Source organism: Anolis carolinensis, unplaced genomic scaffold (genome assembly GCF_035594765.1).
Source record: "Anolis carolinensis isolate JA03-04 unplaced genomic scaffold, rAnoCar3.1.pri scaffold_12, whole genome shotgun sequence".
NCBI classification, from domain to species: domain Eukaryota; kingdom Metazoa; phylum Chordata; class Lepidosauria; order Squamata; family Dactyloidae; genus Anolis; species Anolis carolinensis.
In genome coordinates this window covers 9,489,692-9,506,396 of record NW_026943823.1, presented here as the reverse complement: position 1 = coordinate 9,506,396, position 16,705 = coordinate 9,489,692, and the positions used below count along the sequence as shown (strand labels likewise).

Genomic DNA, 16,705 nt, shown 5'->3' with positions numbered 1-16,705 from the left:
ACAATATATTATTAAAAATGATTTTAAAATATTATATTATAAAACTGAGGTCGGGGGCCAGGTAAATGACCTTGGAGGGCCGCATCTGGCCCCCGGGCCTTAGTTTGGGGACCCCTGGTCCAAAGGATCGTGAACTGGCCCCCTGTTTAAAAAGTTTGGGGACCCCTGCTATAGAGGTTTGGGGACACCCTGTACACTAAGTTTCGGATCTGAATAGGAGAGGGAGAGGAGGAGGAGAAGAGAAGGAGGAGGAGAAAAAAGGAAGCGAGGGGATGGTTTAAATTTGTAGTGATTGATTCCAGGGGAATCCAAACTGGGGGAAGAAGAGGAGGAGGAGGAGAAGTTTACAGGGATCTCCCTCCCCTTCTTGTGAATGTCAAGGCAATCTGAAAGTAATTGAGGAGATCTGGTTGGGAAGAAGGGGGCAGAGGGCCTTCCAAAGTGGGGCATGGTTTTGGGGAAGAGGCGCCTGGCTGGGCACTGGAAGGTGAGCAGTGGGTTAAACCCCGTCCCTTTGATTCAAATGCAAATCCGGAGTCTTTGCAAAGGAGCATCTTATTCGACACATCCAAGGAAGTCCAGCCAGTCGCCCATGGCGGGAATCCATCCGAATGTGGTGTGTGTTTTGAGATACATATAGGTTCAAACATCAAGGGATAAATAGATGAAACAAGGACAAAAAGAGAGAAAGCAGAGTTTAGTGTTTGTCAATATATTTTGTGGATTAAACACACAGATTAGGCACAGTTTAGCCAATACTTTCTTCTGAGATCTTGTATGTAGATTTACCTGCTTCGCAGATCTATTTCTCATCCTATCTTTATCTCTTCTCTATCTGAGACTGGATCTATATCCATATAAAATCCGGATTATCTGATTTGAACCGGATTATAGGGCAGTGTAGACTCATATAATCCGGTTCAAAAGCAGAGTATGTGGATTATTTGCTTTGATAGTCTGGATTACATGGCAGTGTGGAAGGGGCCTTAGTCTTGGCTGTTGTTCTCCCATCCAAGTACTAATCAGGGGTGACCCTGCTTAGGATCCAGGATTATAATATAATGATATAAATTATGTTATGTTATGTTGTTATACTATATATCTTGCAAGTTAGTAAGTTTGCAAATGCAAGAAATGCCTGTGTGTGTGTGTTTTTCTCCCATCAAAGTACCAATCAGAGGTGATCCTGCTTAGGTTCCAGGGTTATAATGTAATAGATATAATAATATATATTATGTTATGTTATATTGTATATCTTGTAAATAAGTAAGTTTGCAAATGCAAGTAATATGTATGTGCGTGTGTTTTGCATTTGTACTGTTACCCATTTGCAAGAATATATATATGCTAAATTATATACATATGTCTCTCTGTGTGTATTTATATACACACACTTATTAATATTATTAGTAATAATATTATTAATAATAATACTATTACTAATATTACTATTAACAATAGTATTACTATTATTAATAATATAATAATAATAATGCAAATGATAGTCTGGATTATATGGCAGTGTAGAAGGGACCCCAATCTCCTTGTGTAGAGAAAAAGCGGGGTATCTATACACACAATAGTGATGCTAATAAATATAATAATAATGATAATAATAATAATACCAACAACAACAACAGTAATATAACTCTTTCCAAAAGTGTACAAAATGGCAAAAAGGTGAAACAGTAACAAAAGGGAGAAAGAGAGTAGTGTTTTTCAATGTATTTTGTGGATTGCACACACTGGACAATTGTGATAATAACCTGGAATAATAATAACAACAGTAACAATAACAACACTTGGGAAGTGCCCAATGTGTGGTCCAATACAAAAGCCAGCATAGTGATCTTATTTGCTGTGTACTAACCTATGTATATGATGATGATGATGATGATTATTATGATAATTTACTATCCGACTCTCCTTTTGTCTCAAGGAGGGGCACAACACAGTCAAATGTATCTATGTGAAAAGACAGTTAAACACACCCATAAAGACATATATTAAAATACAGAGGCAACAGTGAAAACACAATATGTGATTTCACAATGCACAGCTCAACTATCTCTTCCCCAGTTTCAATTTAGATGTTTTGTATGTGTCTATAGGTGTGTATATCTATTTCCACTTGTATGTATGCATTAATATATGTCTTATGTATGTTTTAATATATGCCTTATGTATGTAAAACATATATCAAAATACACAAGGCAACAGTGAAAACACAATATGTGATTTCAGAATGCACAACTCAACTATTGATTGAGAAGTGTGAGATGTTTTGTATGTGTCTGTAGGTGTGTATATCTATTTCCACTTGTATGTATTAATATGTCTTATGTAGGTAAGACATATATTAAATACACGAGGAAACAGTGAAAACACATTATGTGATTTCAGAATGCACAACTCAACTATTTCCCAGTTTCAATTGAAAAGTGTGCGAAGTTTTGTATGTGTCTGTAGGTGTGAATATCTATTTCCACTTGTATGTATGGATGTATGTATGTATGTATGGATGTATGTATTAATATGTCTTATGTAGGTAAGACATATATTAAATACATGAGGAAACAGTGAAAACAGAATATGTGATTTCAGAATGTACAACTCAACTATCTATTTCCCAGTTTCAATTGAAAAGTGTGAGATGTTTTGTATGTGCCTGTAGGTGTGAATATCTATTTCCACTTGTATGTATGTATGCATTAATATATGTCATATGTATGTATTAATATATGCCTAATGTATGTAAAACATATATCAAAAGGCAACAGTGAAAACACAATATGTGATTCCAGAATGCACAACTCAACTATTGATTGAGAAGTGTGAGATGTTTTGTATGTGTGTATATCTATTTCCACTTGTATGTATGTATGTATTAATATATGTCTTATGTAGGTAAGACATATATTAAATACACGAGGAAACAGTGAAAACAGAATATGTGATTTCAGAATGCACAGCTCAACTATCTATTTCCCAGTTTCAATTGAAAAGTGAGATGTTTTGTATGTGTCTGTAGGTGTGTATTTCTATTTCTACTTGTATGTATGTATGCATTAATATATGCCATATGTATATTAATATATGCCTTATGTATGTGTAAGACATATATTAAAATACACAAGGCAAAACTGAAAACACAATATGTTATTTCAGAATGCACAACTCAACTATCTCTTTCCCAGTTTCAATTGAAAAGTGTGAAATGTTTTGTATGTGTCTGTAGGTGTGTATTTCTATTTCCATTTGTGTGTATGTATGCATTAATATATGTCATATGTATGTATTAATATATGCCTTATGTATATGTGAGACATATATCAAAATACACAAGGCAACAGTGAAAACACAATATGTGATTTCAGAATGCACAACTCAACTATCTCTTTCCCAGTTTCAATTGAAAAGTGTGAGATGTCTTGTATGTGTCTGTAGCTGTGTATTTCTATTTCCACTTGTATGTATGTATGCATTAAGATATGTCATATGTATGTATTAATATATGCCTAATGTATATGTAAGACATATATTAAAATACACAAGGCAACAGTGAAAACACAATACAGTAGAGTCTCACTTATCCAACACTTGCTTATCCAACATTCTGGATTATCCAACACATTTTTGTAGTCAATGTTTTCAATATATTGTGATATTTTGGTGCTAAATTCGTAAATACAGTAATTACTACATAGCATTACTGCGTATTGAACTACTTTTTCTACCAAATTTATTGTATAACATGATGGTTTGGTGTTTCATTTGTAAAATCATAACCTAATTTGATATTTAATAAGCTTTTCCTCAATGCCTCCTTATTATCCAATATATTCGCTTATCCAACATTCTGCCGGCCCGTTTATGTTGGATAAGTGAGACTCTACTGTATGTGATTTCAGAATGCACAACTCAACTATCTCTTTCCCAGTTTCAATTGAAAAGTGTGAGATGTCTTGTATGTGTCTGTAGCTGTGTATTTCTATTTCCATTTGTGTGTATGTATGCATTACTATATGTCATATGTATGTTTTAATATATGCCTTATGTATGTAAAACATATATCAAAATACACAAGGCAACAGTGAAAACAGAATATGTGATTTCAGAATGCACAACTCAACTATATAAATCCTTCCCCAGTTTCGACTGAGAAGTGTGAGATGCCTGTCGGTGTATATATCTATTTCCACTTGTATGTATGCATGTGTGTGTGTATATATGCAAATGACAAATACGTGAAACAATGGCAAAAAAAGGGGGCGGAGAGAGCCCTGTTTCCCAGTGTGTTTTGTGACTCCAGCCCAGGCACAGTGGCCAATTGGAATGCGTTAAACTGCAGGGCTCCTTCCCCAGTTGCGACAGACGAGTGTGAAACGTTGTGTGTGTGTTTTAAATATATATGTGTTTAAAAAAACTGTAAAAAGAGAGGACAAATATATGAAACAATAGCAAAAGGGAGGAGGCGGTGTGTGCGGTGTGTTTGGGGTGCATTTGGGGGCTGAAAGGCACACTTTCCTTCCTTCCTTCCTCTCTCCCATTGTGTCTCCTTCTTCCAAATGGAGCTTTCCTTTTTGGAGTTGTTGTCGTCTTCCAGCTGGGAAAATGAAAGCCTAATACCTTCGGAAGGGAAAAAAAATGAAGGTGGGATGTGTCTGAAGAATGTCCCCCCTCTTTCAAAAATAATAATAATAATATAATAATGACCCTTCCTTGCATAATTTCCTCACTGCGTAATTGTATTTGCACTTCCAGAAGGCAGCCTTGCATCTCTCTCTCCCCCTTCCCGTTCCCCTTATTGGTTTGAAATTCCATTAAATATATTGCAGGAGCTCCTAGGTTAAGCTTGATTTAAATTTGCATACATTTTCATCTGTTTAGCCAGAAATAAAAGAAGGCTTGCAGCTCCCCGAAAGTCATTAAGGCATTAAGTTCTCTGGGAAGAAGACAGATCTGGAGGGGGGAGAGCGGCGGGAGAGGAGACAGGACCATATTCTCCCCAAACAAGGTGAGACCCTCCCTCCCTCCTTCTCTTCTTCCATTCGTTTTCTCTTTCTCTCTCCCTTCATCCAATGCTGTTTTCCTTCCTCTCCGCAAAGTTTCTCCCTTTGGTTCGGGAAAGAACTTGCAATCTCATCCACCGGTTTGCCTCTCTTTCTCAAAAGTTGGGAAACTTTGGAGTTGGATGTGTTGTCGAAGGCTTTCATACCTCACAACCCCATCGATGTGGGCGAAACGTCAGGAGAGAATACTTCTGGAACATGGCCACACAGACCGAAAGACATACAACAACCCTTTGGAGTTGGGTTGCTGTGAATTTTCCTGGCTGGTCTGGCCATGCTTCAGAAGCATTCCCTCCTGATGTTTCGCAGGCAACCTCAGGGGTTGTGAGCTCTGTTGGTAACTAGGCAAGTGTGGTTTATATACCTCACCGCCTCTAAGGATGCCTGCCACAGATGTGGGCGAAACGTCAGGAGAGAAAGCTTCTGGAACGTGGCCATACAGCCCGAAAGACTCACAGCAACCCAGGAATAATGTCCAGAGTGGGAGAAAGAACTCTTGTCTGTTGGAGGCGAGTGTGAATGTTTCCATTGGTTAGCACTGAATAGCCTTTCAGCTTCAAAGCCTGGCTGCTTCCTGTATTATTATTATTATTATTATTATTATTATTATTATTATTATTATTATTATTTAGATTTATATCTGCGGAATAATGTCCAAGGTAGGAGAAAGGACTCTTGTCTGTTGGAGACGAGTGTGAATGTTGCATTGGCCACTTGATGAGCACTGAATAGCCTTTCAGCTTCAAAGCCTGGCTGCTTCCTGTATTATTATTATTATTATTATTATTATTATTATTATTATTTAGATTTATATCTGCGGAATAATGTCCAAGGTAGGAGAAAGGACTCTTGTCTGTTGGAGACGAGTGTGAATGTTGCATTGACCACTTGATGAGCAATGAATAGCCTTTCAGCTTCAAAGCTTGACTGCTTCCTGTATTATTATTATTATTTAGATTAGGTAGGAGAAAGGACTCTTGTCTGTTGGAGGCGAGTGTGAATGTTTCTATTGGCCAGCTTGGTTAGCACTGAATAGCCTTTCAACTTGAAAGCCTGGCTGCTTCCTGAATTATTATTATTATTATTATTATTATTATTATTTAGATTAGGTAGGAGAAAGGACTTGTCTCTTGGAGGTGAGTGTGAATGTTGCATTGGCCACCTTGATTAGCAATGAATAGCCTTTCAGCTTCAAAGCCTGGCTGCTTCCATTATTATTATTATTATTGACACAAAGACATTGTATGACACAGCAAACGAGATATATATGCTGGATTTCGTATTATTATTATTATTATTTAGGTTTAATAATACATATGAGGACCTTCAGATTCTTTATTAAGCACTTTACAATTCTGAGATCGAATACTGCTGTTTTACCTACAGCAATTGCTGTATTTTATTGTTTTTACCAGGGGTTCTGCGAATTTATGATGTTATGTTGACTGTTTACTGTCTATGTTTTGTTTGGCACTTGTTGTATTTTGCATGTTACACCTTGAGTGTTCTGTGAGCTGCCCAGAGTCCTTCTGGGAGATGGCGGGGATATAAATCTAAGATTATTATTATTAATATATTGACACAAAGACACAGTATGACATAGCAAATGAGAGATGTATACTGGATTTCATATCACAAAATCACAAGTCGAACAGTTCCCAAGCGTTTGTTGTTGTCGTTGTTGTTATTATTAGCCTCAGGCAGACAAGAGTCCTTTCTTTCTCCCACCCTGAACATCATTTCAGATATATAAACCCCACTTGCCTAGTTTCCAACAGACCTCACGACCTCTGAGGATGCCTGCCATAGATGTGGGTGAAACGTCAGGAGAGAATGCTTCTGGAACATGGCCACACAGCCCGGAAAACTCACAGCAATCCAGTGATTCCGGCCATGAAAGCCTTCGACAACACAAGTTTGGAGTTATTTTTAAATAAGCCACAGAGTTTCTGGCTTTGAAAAACCGTTCGGGAATAAACTTTTGGGAAAAGCCAGTGGTGGGTTTTGTTTGCGGGCAGACAATAACACCCCCTCCTTCCGAAACAAATCGGATTCACTATGTTGGACGAAATATCCACTTTTATTATGAGATTCTTTGCATCCTGAGAAGCAAAACAACACTTTTTATCTGTGGGGATCCTAGCACAGGGTTGCTGTGAGTTTTCCGGGCGGTATGGCCATGTTCCAGAAGCATTCCCTCCTGACGTTTCGCCCTCGTCTATGGCAGGGTTGTGAGGTCTGTTGGAAACTAAGCAAGTGAGGTTTATATATCTGTGGAATGATATCCAGGGTGGGAGAAAGGACTCTTGTCTGTTGGAGGCATATGTGAATGTTGAAATTGGCCAGCTTGATTAATAATAGTTAACTAACTAAATAAATAAACTTTATTTATATCCCGCCACCATCTCCTGGCAGCTTACAGAGGCACTCCAAGGTGCAGCATATAACATCAAATTAGCATTGAATGGCCTTGCAGCTTCAAAGTCTGCCTGGTGGAATCCTTTGTTAGTCACAGGCTGAAAACCGGAATGGTTACCAATCGAGTCCGCTTTAAAGGCTGGATACTGAGGCAGCCTCTTTTTTCCCTCCTCAAAAGCCTTGTGATTTCCCAAATTCGTTGCCCTCAGAGGGAAATCTGTGCCTGTTGCACTTGTACTGTTACACGTGTATATATCCTATTTGTTGCCTTGGTATTGTTACTCATTTGCCAGATTATTCACACAGGCACAAAGAATCTTCCAAATGAGTAGCAGCCCAGTGCAGAAACTACAACAACATATGTATATGTGTTGCTATCTTTCTAATACTCATTTGCAGGATTATTGATATGTCTCTTATTTGCAAGATTATGTGTATCTATGTATAACTTTAGGAAGAACTTCAGGAGGCGGTAGTGGAATATGCTGCTGCTTTGGAGTTCTTTTTAAAGAGGTTGGATGGCCATCTGCTGAAAAGGCTTTGGTTGTGTTCCTACATGGCTAAGGGATGGACTAGATGGCCCTTGGGGTCTTATCTCTAGGATTCTATAATGAAATCTTCCAAGCAAATGCACTGTAGTGTTAACTCATTTGCTAGATGATATATTGCATATGCATTCTATTCTAATGTTTGTAGATGTGTCTATGCTTTTAAGCCGCTTTGAGTCCCCAGTTGTGGTGAGAAGAAGCGGGATATAAGTAAACATAATAATACTACTTATAATAAGTGTGTTTGCAGTCATGCTGGCCACATGACCTTGGAGGTGTCTATGGACAACGCCGGCTCTTCGGCTTAACGTCAGGGGAAACCTTTACCTTTATCAGAGAGACACATGTATTTAATGTAGCACATATATATTATTGCCAATGGGTAACACTACAAATGCAAAACACACAGGCATACATATTTCTTGCATTTGCAAACTTACTCATTTGCAAGATATATAGTATAACATAATATATATTATTATATCTATTGTATTATAATCCTGGAACCTGCTTCGGTTTCAGGATTATAATACAATTAGATACGTTATCATATATAGCTTGCAAATAAGTAAGTTTGCAAATCCCAGAAATGTGTGTGTGTGTGTGTGTGTGTGTTTTGCAGTTGTACTGTTTGCAATTATATGGTAATGAAATTTAGGCTTAGGACAAAACAACAAAACTACACATCCTAGAAACACTAAACTTGGCAGCACAACCCCTCATCCATGCCTCTACGTTCATACAACAAAAAGAAAAGAAAAAGAAAGTCCTAATTAGAGGGAGAGGAATAATTGTTTTTATCCAATTGCTGCCAGTTAGAAGGCTAAGCTTGGTCTCCTAGCAACCCACTCAGCCCAGAGGACAGGCAGAGTTAGGCCTCACTTAGGCCTCTTCTACACTGCCTATAAAATACAGATTATCTGATTTTAATTGGATTATATGGCAGTGTAGACTCAAGGCCCTTCCACACTGCTATATAACCCATTTATAATGGACTTAATGTAAGGTAAAACCTTTACCCTTTACCTTAACTACCACCAATTCCTCAATACTTTATTTCCCATACCACCATACTTCGCTAGTGGCTGGGCACAGCTAGTGTATGTATGTATGTGTATGATATACTATATAGCTTTTAAGTACGTTTGCAAATGCAAGAAATGTGTATATGTGTGTGTGTTTTGCATTTGTACTGTTTGCAAGAATATATATATAATGTTATGATATACTATATAGCTTGCAAGTAAGTTTGCAAATGCAAGAAATGTGTATATGTGTGTGTGTTTTGCATTTGTACTGTTTGCTAGAATATATATACAGTAGAGTGTCACTTATCCAACACTCACTTATCCAACGTTCTAGATTATCCAACACATTTTAATTTGTAAAATCATAACTTAATTTGATGTATAATAGGCTTTTCCTTAATCCCTCCTTATTATCCAACATATTCGCTTATCTACTGTATAATGTTATGATATACTATATAGCTTGCAAGTAAGTTTGCAAATGCCAGAAATGTGTATATGTGTGTGTGTTTTGCATTTGTACTGTTTGCAATTTTATATATATATATATATATATATATACACACAGTAGAGTCTCACTTATCCAACATAAACGGGCCGGCAGAATGTTGGATAAGCGAATATGTTGGATAATAAGGAGGCATTAAGGAAAAGCCTATTAAACATCAAATTAGGTTATGATTTTGCAAATGAAGCACCAAAACATCATGTTAGACAACAAATTTGGCAGAAAAAGTAGTTCAATACACAGTAATGCTATGTAGTAATTACTGTATTTACAAATTTAGCACCAAAATATCACGATATATTGAAAACATTGACTACAAAAATGCGTTGAACGTTGGATAAGAGAATGTTGGATAAGTGAGACTCTACTGTATGTGTGTATGTTTTGCATTTGTACTGTTTGCAATTATATATGTGTGTGTGTGTGTTATGATATACTATATAGCTTTCAAGTGAGTAAGTTTGCAAATGCCAGAAATGTGTATATGTGTGTGTGTTTTGCATTTGTACTGTTTGCTCTATATATATATATATATATATATATATATATATATATATATATATATATATAGTTATGATGTACTATATAGCTTTCAACTGAGTAAGTTTTCAAATGCAAGAAATGTGTATGTGTGTGTGTGTTTTGCATTTGTACTGTTTGCAATAATATATGTATAATGTTATGATATACTATATAGCTTGCAAGTAAGTTTGCAAATGCCAGAAATGTGTATATGTGTGTGTGTTTTGCATTTGTACTGTTTGCAGTATGTGTATGTGTGTGTGTATATATATATATATATATATATATATATATATATATATAATGATATACTATATAGCTTGCAAGTAAGTTTGCAAATGCCAGAAATGTGTATATGTGTGTGTGTTTTGCATTTGTACTGTTTGCAATATATATATATATATATATATATATATATATATATATATATAGTTATGATGTACTATATAGCTTTCAACTGAGTAAGTTTTCAAATGCAAGAAATGTGTATATGTGTGTGTGTTTTGCATTTGTACTGTTTGCAATAATATATATATAATGTTATGATATACTATATAGCTTGCAAGTAAGTTTGCAAATGCCAGAAATGTGTATATATGTGTGTGTTTTGCATTTGTACTGTTTGCAAGACTATATATACATGCTGAATTATGCACACTGGCAGAAACTACCTCTAGGTGCCCACAACAAACAAATGCCCTAAGAAGTGGATTTAAAGGCACATGCACCCAACTATATGGAGTCCCATTTGCCCCCCCTTGGCTCCTTCTCCAAGGCGGACTGGCTCTTGGGTGTTTCTCCCCCCTTTTGCTGCCTTTGCCTCCTAATCCGCTGGAGAGGGTTTCTCTGGCCCTTTCCTGTCAGTCTAACTTCCCGAGTGTAACAGATGCTGCTCTCAGGCGCTCCTTTCTGGGCCGGGCTCCTATTCAGGCCCGCATTTTTCTCCCCAGGAGCCGGGTTTCCATAGCGAGCGGCATAAAAGGAAGGACCAAAGCCGCAAATCCGAAGGAGAAAAGGCCCGCATTCAATAGCCCGACCCCGGCTGGACGTGGGGGCCTTTCACCGCCCCTCCCTCCCCCTCCCCTCCCAAGCAACTGTTGCAAGGGCTCCCCCGAGAGATGCACTTTTTAATAGAGAGAGAGAGAGAGAGAGAGGGAGGGAGATAGACCACCTGCTAGAGAGAAAGGAAGGAATCTCTCTCTCTCTCTCTCTCTCTCTCTCTCTCGCGACCCTTCTCTTGCGCCTCTGGGTTTGGTTCTCACACTCACACAGACCCCAAAAGAAGCAGTTTGCTTCCAGGTCCCTTCCTCCCTTCCTCCCGCCCCACCTTTCCCTCCTTTTGGCAGAAAACAAATAAACAAACAAACAACAATTTGGCCTTTAGCGGGGGGAGGATTTTGATCCAGAACAAGGCGAGGGAGAGGGTGGTTTGGCTGGTTTAGGTTAATGGAAGCGGAGAAAAACCCCAAACAATCCTTTTCCCTCCTATTTCTCTCCCCATCTGCCATAAGCACACTCGAAAAAGAAGTGGTTGTTGGGTTGCTGTGAGTTTTCCGGGCTGTTCTGTTGTTGTTCAGTTCGTTCTTTCTCTTCTCCCGTCTTCTCCCCATTTTCTTTCTCCGCCTCTTTTTCCTGTGTTTTTCTCTCTTTCTCTTCTTCTTTCTCCTCCTTTTCTTTCTCTTTTCTTTCTCTTCCTCCTCCTTTTTTTCCTTCCTTTCTCCTGCTTCTTCTTCTTTTTTCTCTTCTTCTTCCTTCTTCTCTTTTCTTTCTCTTCTTTTTCTTTTTTCTTCTTCTTTCTTCTTTCTTTTCATCCTCTTTCTCCTCCTCTTTTCGTTCTTTCTTTCTCTTCCTCCTCTTCCCTTTTTCTTTCTTTCTTCTCTTTTCTTCTTTTTTCTTTCTCCTTCTCTTCCTTTTTTCTTTCTCTTCTTTTTCCTCTTCCTCTTTTCTTTTTTCTTTCTTCTCCTCTTTTCTTTCTTTTTCCTCCTCTTCCTTTTTCTTTTTCTCTTCTTTTTCCTCCACCTCTTTTCCTTTCTTTCTTTCTCTTCTTCTTTCTCCTCCTCTTTTTTCTTTCTTTCTCCTCATTTTCTTTCTCCCCCTCTTCTTCTAGTTTTTTTCTTTCTTTTTTCTCCTCTTCCTTCCTTCCTTCCTTCCTTCCTTCTTTCCTTTTTTTTTATCAAATCAATATCTTTATTACTGTCATAGACCAACACTTTCTTTATCTTCTTTCCTTTCTCCTCCTCCTCCTCCTCTTCCTTCCTTCTTTCTTTCCTTCCTTCCTTCCTTCCTCTTGCCTTTCGTTATCTTCTTTCTCCTCCTCCTCTTGCTTCCTTCCTTCTTTCCTTTATCTTCTTTTCTTTCTCCTCCTCCTCCCTTTCTTTCTTTCTTTCTTTCTTTTTTTCTTTCTTTATCTTCTTCTTTTTCCTCCCCCCACCCTTCCTTCCTTCTTTCCTTTCTTTATCAAATCAATATCTTTATTACTGTCATAGACCAGCATGTTCTTTATCTTCTTTCCTTTCTCCTCCTCCTCGTCCTTCCTTCCTTCTTGCCTTTCTTTATCTTCTTTCCTTTCTCCTCCTCTTCTTGCTTCCTTCCTTTTTTCCTTTCTTTATCTTCTTTTCTTTCTCCCCCCTTCCTTCTTTCTTTCCTTCCTCCTTTCCTTTCTTTGTCTTCTTCTTCTTTCTCTTCCCCTTCCTTCCTTCCTTCCTTCCTTCCTTCCTTCCTTCCTTCCTTCCTTCCTTCCTTCCTTCCTTCCTTCCTTCCTTCCTTCCTTCCTTCCTTTAGCTTCTTCTTTTCTTCCTCCTCCTCTCCCTCTTCTTCACCATCTACACCCGAGTGGAGCCTCTTCAAGATCCGCATGTTCTTTTGCAACTCTTGTGAAAGTGCATCTTCTGCACTGCCGGGTGAATGGACTTCATGGATCGCCCTTTCCCTGCCAGGGCTCAATTCTACGGAATCCTGGGAGTTGTAGTTCTAACCGTGGTTTAGCAGAGAAGCCTGAGGATCCCGCTTCCCAGGGCACCATTGAGCCGTGGCCATTCAAATGGTGTCAAACCGCAGGCTCTCTGCCTCCTTGAATCCACTTCTCCTCTTTTGTTCTGGAATCCTTCAGATATTGTTGCTAGTTAGTAAGTTGGCTAACTGCTTTTTCTGAGGTTGACAACGACTATAATACAGAGACAAAACGGAAGAGCGGTATAGTGCCTAGAACAGTGATGGCCAACCTATGACACGCGTGTCAGCACTGACACGCCTAGCCATTTTTGCTGACACGCAGCCGCATGCAGATTGATTGGATGACTTTGTCTTTTGTGGCCAAATTTGGTGTGATTTGGTCCAGTGTTTTTGTTGTTTACTCCATGGGAATTATGCACATTACACACACACACACACACACATACACACATATATGAATGTATCATTCTATTATTCTATTATTATTGTAGTATATTGTTATATTATTACTATTATATTATTCATTATTCATGACTGCATTGAAACTACAATAGAGAGAAATCAGCGTGGAAACTGAAAGAGGTACCATAGATTGTTGTACATGGAAATAATGGTAGTAAATAATTTTTGATTTATTAAATACAGTTATATATTACAACTAGCTGTGCCCGGCCACGCTTTGCTATGGCGAAGTATGGTGGTATGGGAAATAAAGTATTGAGGAATTGGTGGTAGTTAAGGTCAAAGGCTAAAGGTGCCAGCCTGTTTATGTTGGATAAGTGAGACTCTAGTGTATATTTATAATCTTATATTATCTGCTTAGAACTGGATTATATGAGGCCCCTTCTACACAGCTGGATAAAATGCACACTGAAGTGGATTATATGGCAGTGTGGAGTCAAGATAATCCAGTGCAAAGCAGATAATATAAGATTCTAAATGGGTTATATAGCTGTGTGGAAGGGCCTTGAGTCTACACTGCCATATAATCCAGTGCAAATTAGATAATCTGTGGAAGAGGCCTAAGTGAAGCCTAACTGTGCCTGTCCCCTGGGCTGAGTCGGTTGCTAGGAGACCAAGTGGGCGGAGCTTAGCCTTCTAACTGGCAGCAATTGGATAAAAACAATTATTCCTCTCCCTCTAATTAGGACTTGATTTTTCTTTTCTTTTTGTTGTATCAACCTAGAGCCGTGGATGATGGGTTGTGTTGTCAAATTTCGAGGTTGGGGGGCCCGTAGTTTTGTTGTTTTGTCCGCTGCCCTGATGCCATCACTCTTTTATATATATAGATTATATATTTTTGTTATTTAAACTATATATATTGTGAAATTATGTTTTTTTTCCCTTGAAGTGACACTTGGTGAATTTTGACACACCAAGTGCAAAAGGTTGCCCATCATTGGCTTAGAATGACAAGACAAGACAGCAATGAGTGAAACAAAGTCGCAATTTCACATAATGCGCAATGGCGCAACCAAGAAAGGATACAAGAATTTAGGACGTGTAACCTTCCTAAGAGACGAATCCACACTGGGAAACGAATGCAGTTGAACTTCCATGGCTCAATGGGACGGGATGCTGAGAGTTGTAGTTTTACAAGCCTCGGTAAACTGCAAATCCCGGGATTGCATAGCAATGAGTGAAAGCGGCTCAGACTGCATTAGTAGAGGGTTTGGAACAGGGGTCCCCAAACTAAGGCCCGGGGGCCGGATGCGGCCCTCCAAGGTCATTTACCTGGCCCCCGCCCTCAGTTTTAGACTTAGGCTCTCCCAAAGTCTGAAATAACTTGAAGGCACAACAACAACAATCCTACTTGATTATCTCATTGACCAAAAGCAGGTCCACACTTCTCACTGAAATCCTGATAAATTTACAGTATGTTGGTTAAAATTATTTTTATTTTTAAATATTGTATTGTTCTTTCATTTACTAATATTGTAAATGAATGATATGGTAATAATATAATATATTGTGTATACACATGATATTGATAATAATATTATAATGTAATACATTTATTTATTTATTAATTATAGTATTTCTACCCCGCCCTTCTCACCCAATAGGGGACTCAGGGCAGCTAATAATAATAATAATACAATATAATAATATTGTATAATATGACAATATTAATTATATATTATATATTAAATGTAATATTACTAATAATATTACGGTATAATCGTATAGTACAATATCTATCTATATATATAAAAATGAGTGATGGCATCACGGCAACCAACAAAACAACAAAACTACAGGCCCCCCAACCTCGAAATTTGACAACACAATCCGTCATCCATGCCTCTAGGTTGATACAACAAAAAGAAAAGAGAAATAAAGTCCTAATTAGAGGAAAAGGAACAATTGTTTTTATCCAATTGCTGCCAGTTAGAGGACTAATCTCTGCCCACTTGGTCTCCTAGCAACCAACTCAACCCAGGGGACAGGCAGACTTAGGCCTCTCTTAGGCCTCTTCCACAGATTATCTAATTTGCACTGGATTATATGGCCGTGTAGACTCAAGGCCCTTCCACACAGCTATATAACCCATTTATAATGGACTTAATGTAAGGTAAAACCTTTACACTTTACCTTAACTACCACCAATTTCTCAATAGTTTATTTCCCATACCACCAGACTTCGCCACAGCAACGCGTGGCCGGGCACAGTAGTATTATATAATGCTAATATTGTGCTATGCTAATAATATAATATATTGTATGTACATACAACTTGTAAGCCGCTCTGAGTCCGCTTCGGGGTGAGAGGGTGGGCTATAAATGTAGTAAATAAATAAATAAATAATTGTTGCTGGGTTGTTTTTTTGTTTGTTTGTTTTTTTGCACTACAAATAAGACATGTGCAGTGAGCATAGGAATTGGTTCATTTTTTTTCAAATGATAATTCGGCCCCTCAATAATCTGAGGGATCATGAATCGGCCCCCCACTTAAAAGGTTTGAGGACCCCTGGTTTGGAACAAGCAAATGGCACGGGAGTCCTATCTGGGGTGGCATTTCTTGTCTTCCCGGTTTGCGTTGGAAGGAGACTTTGGGGAACTTTGGCTGCAAGTGGGTTGAAGGCAGAGAGAAAGGCTGGAGCCGTGACTGGGTTTAATCCGGCGTGAAGACGGGGCGGGGGTGGAGGTCTCGACCTCTGCGGAGAAAAGGCCCCCCTTTGTGCCCAAGTTCACCTCGCAGGCGCTGGCTGGGAAACGAGAGAAAGGAATGGGGGGGGGGGGGAGCCACGAAGGGAAAATAGCAGAGTTGAAAAGGAAAGGGAGAAAGAAAGGAAAGGGAGGGAGGAAGAAAGCGAAAGTGTTTAACTGTTTCTTCTGCGGGAGGGAGGGAGGGAGGGAAAGTGGCGCCCTGGGTTGGCGCTTCTCCCCTCCCCAGCCACCATCCGGCTTCGGGTAAGCATTAGCAAGATCTTAGACATGGAGATCTTGCCTTGGAGGGATTGGGGGTCCCTAGAGCGAGGGGAATGGGATCGCGTTGTTCATGGGGTTTCAGATAGGGGAAAGGCAAAGGTTCCCCCCTGACATTAAGTCTAGTTGTGTCCCACTCTCGGGGTTGGTGTTCATCTCCATCTCTAAGCCCAAGAGGTCTGGGATAAAGGGGGCGAATCTCCGCTTGGGGGGCGGGAGAGGCTCAAA

General features: G+C 38.8%; 1 long non-coding RNA gene across 1 annotated transcript in view; it reads left to right on the top strand.

Moving 5' to 3' along the window:
- Positions 1-448: 448 nt before the first annotated feature.
- Positions 449-16,705, top strand: part of LOC103279452 (uncharacterized) — a 146,616-nt gene continuing 130,359 nt past the window's right edge. The window contains exons 1-2 of the long non-coding RNA XR_010001077.1: positions 449-487; positions 11,539-16,462. This is a non-coding gene — a long non-coding RNA (uncharacterized LOC103279452). The remainder of the gene's footprint in view (positions 488-11,538; positions 16,463-16,705) is intronic.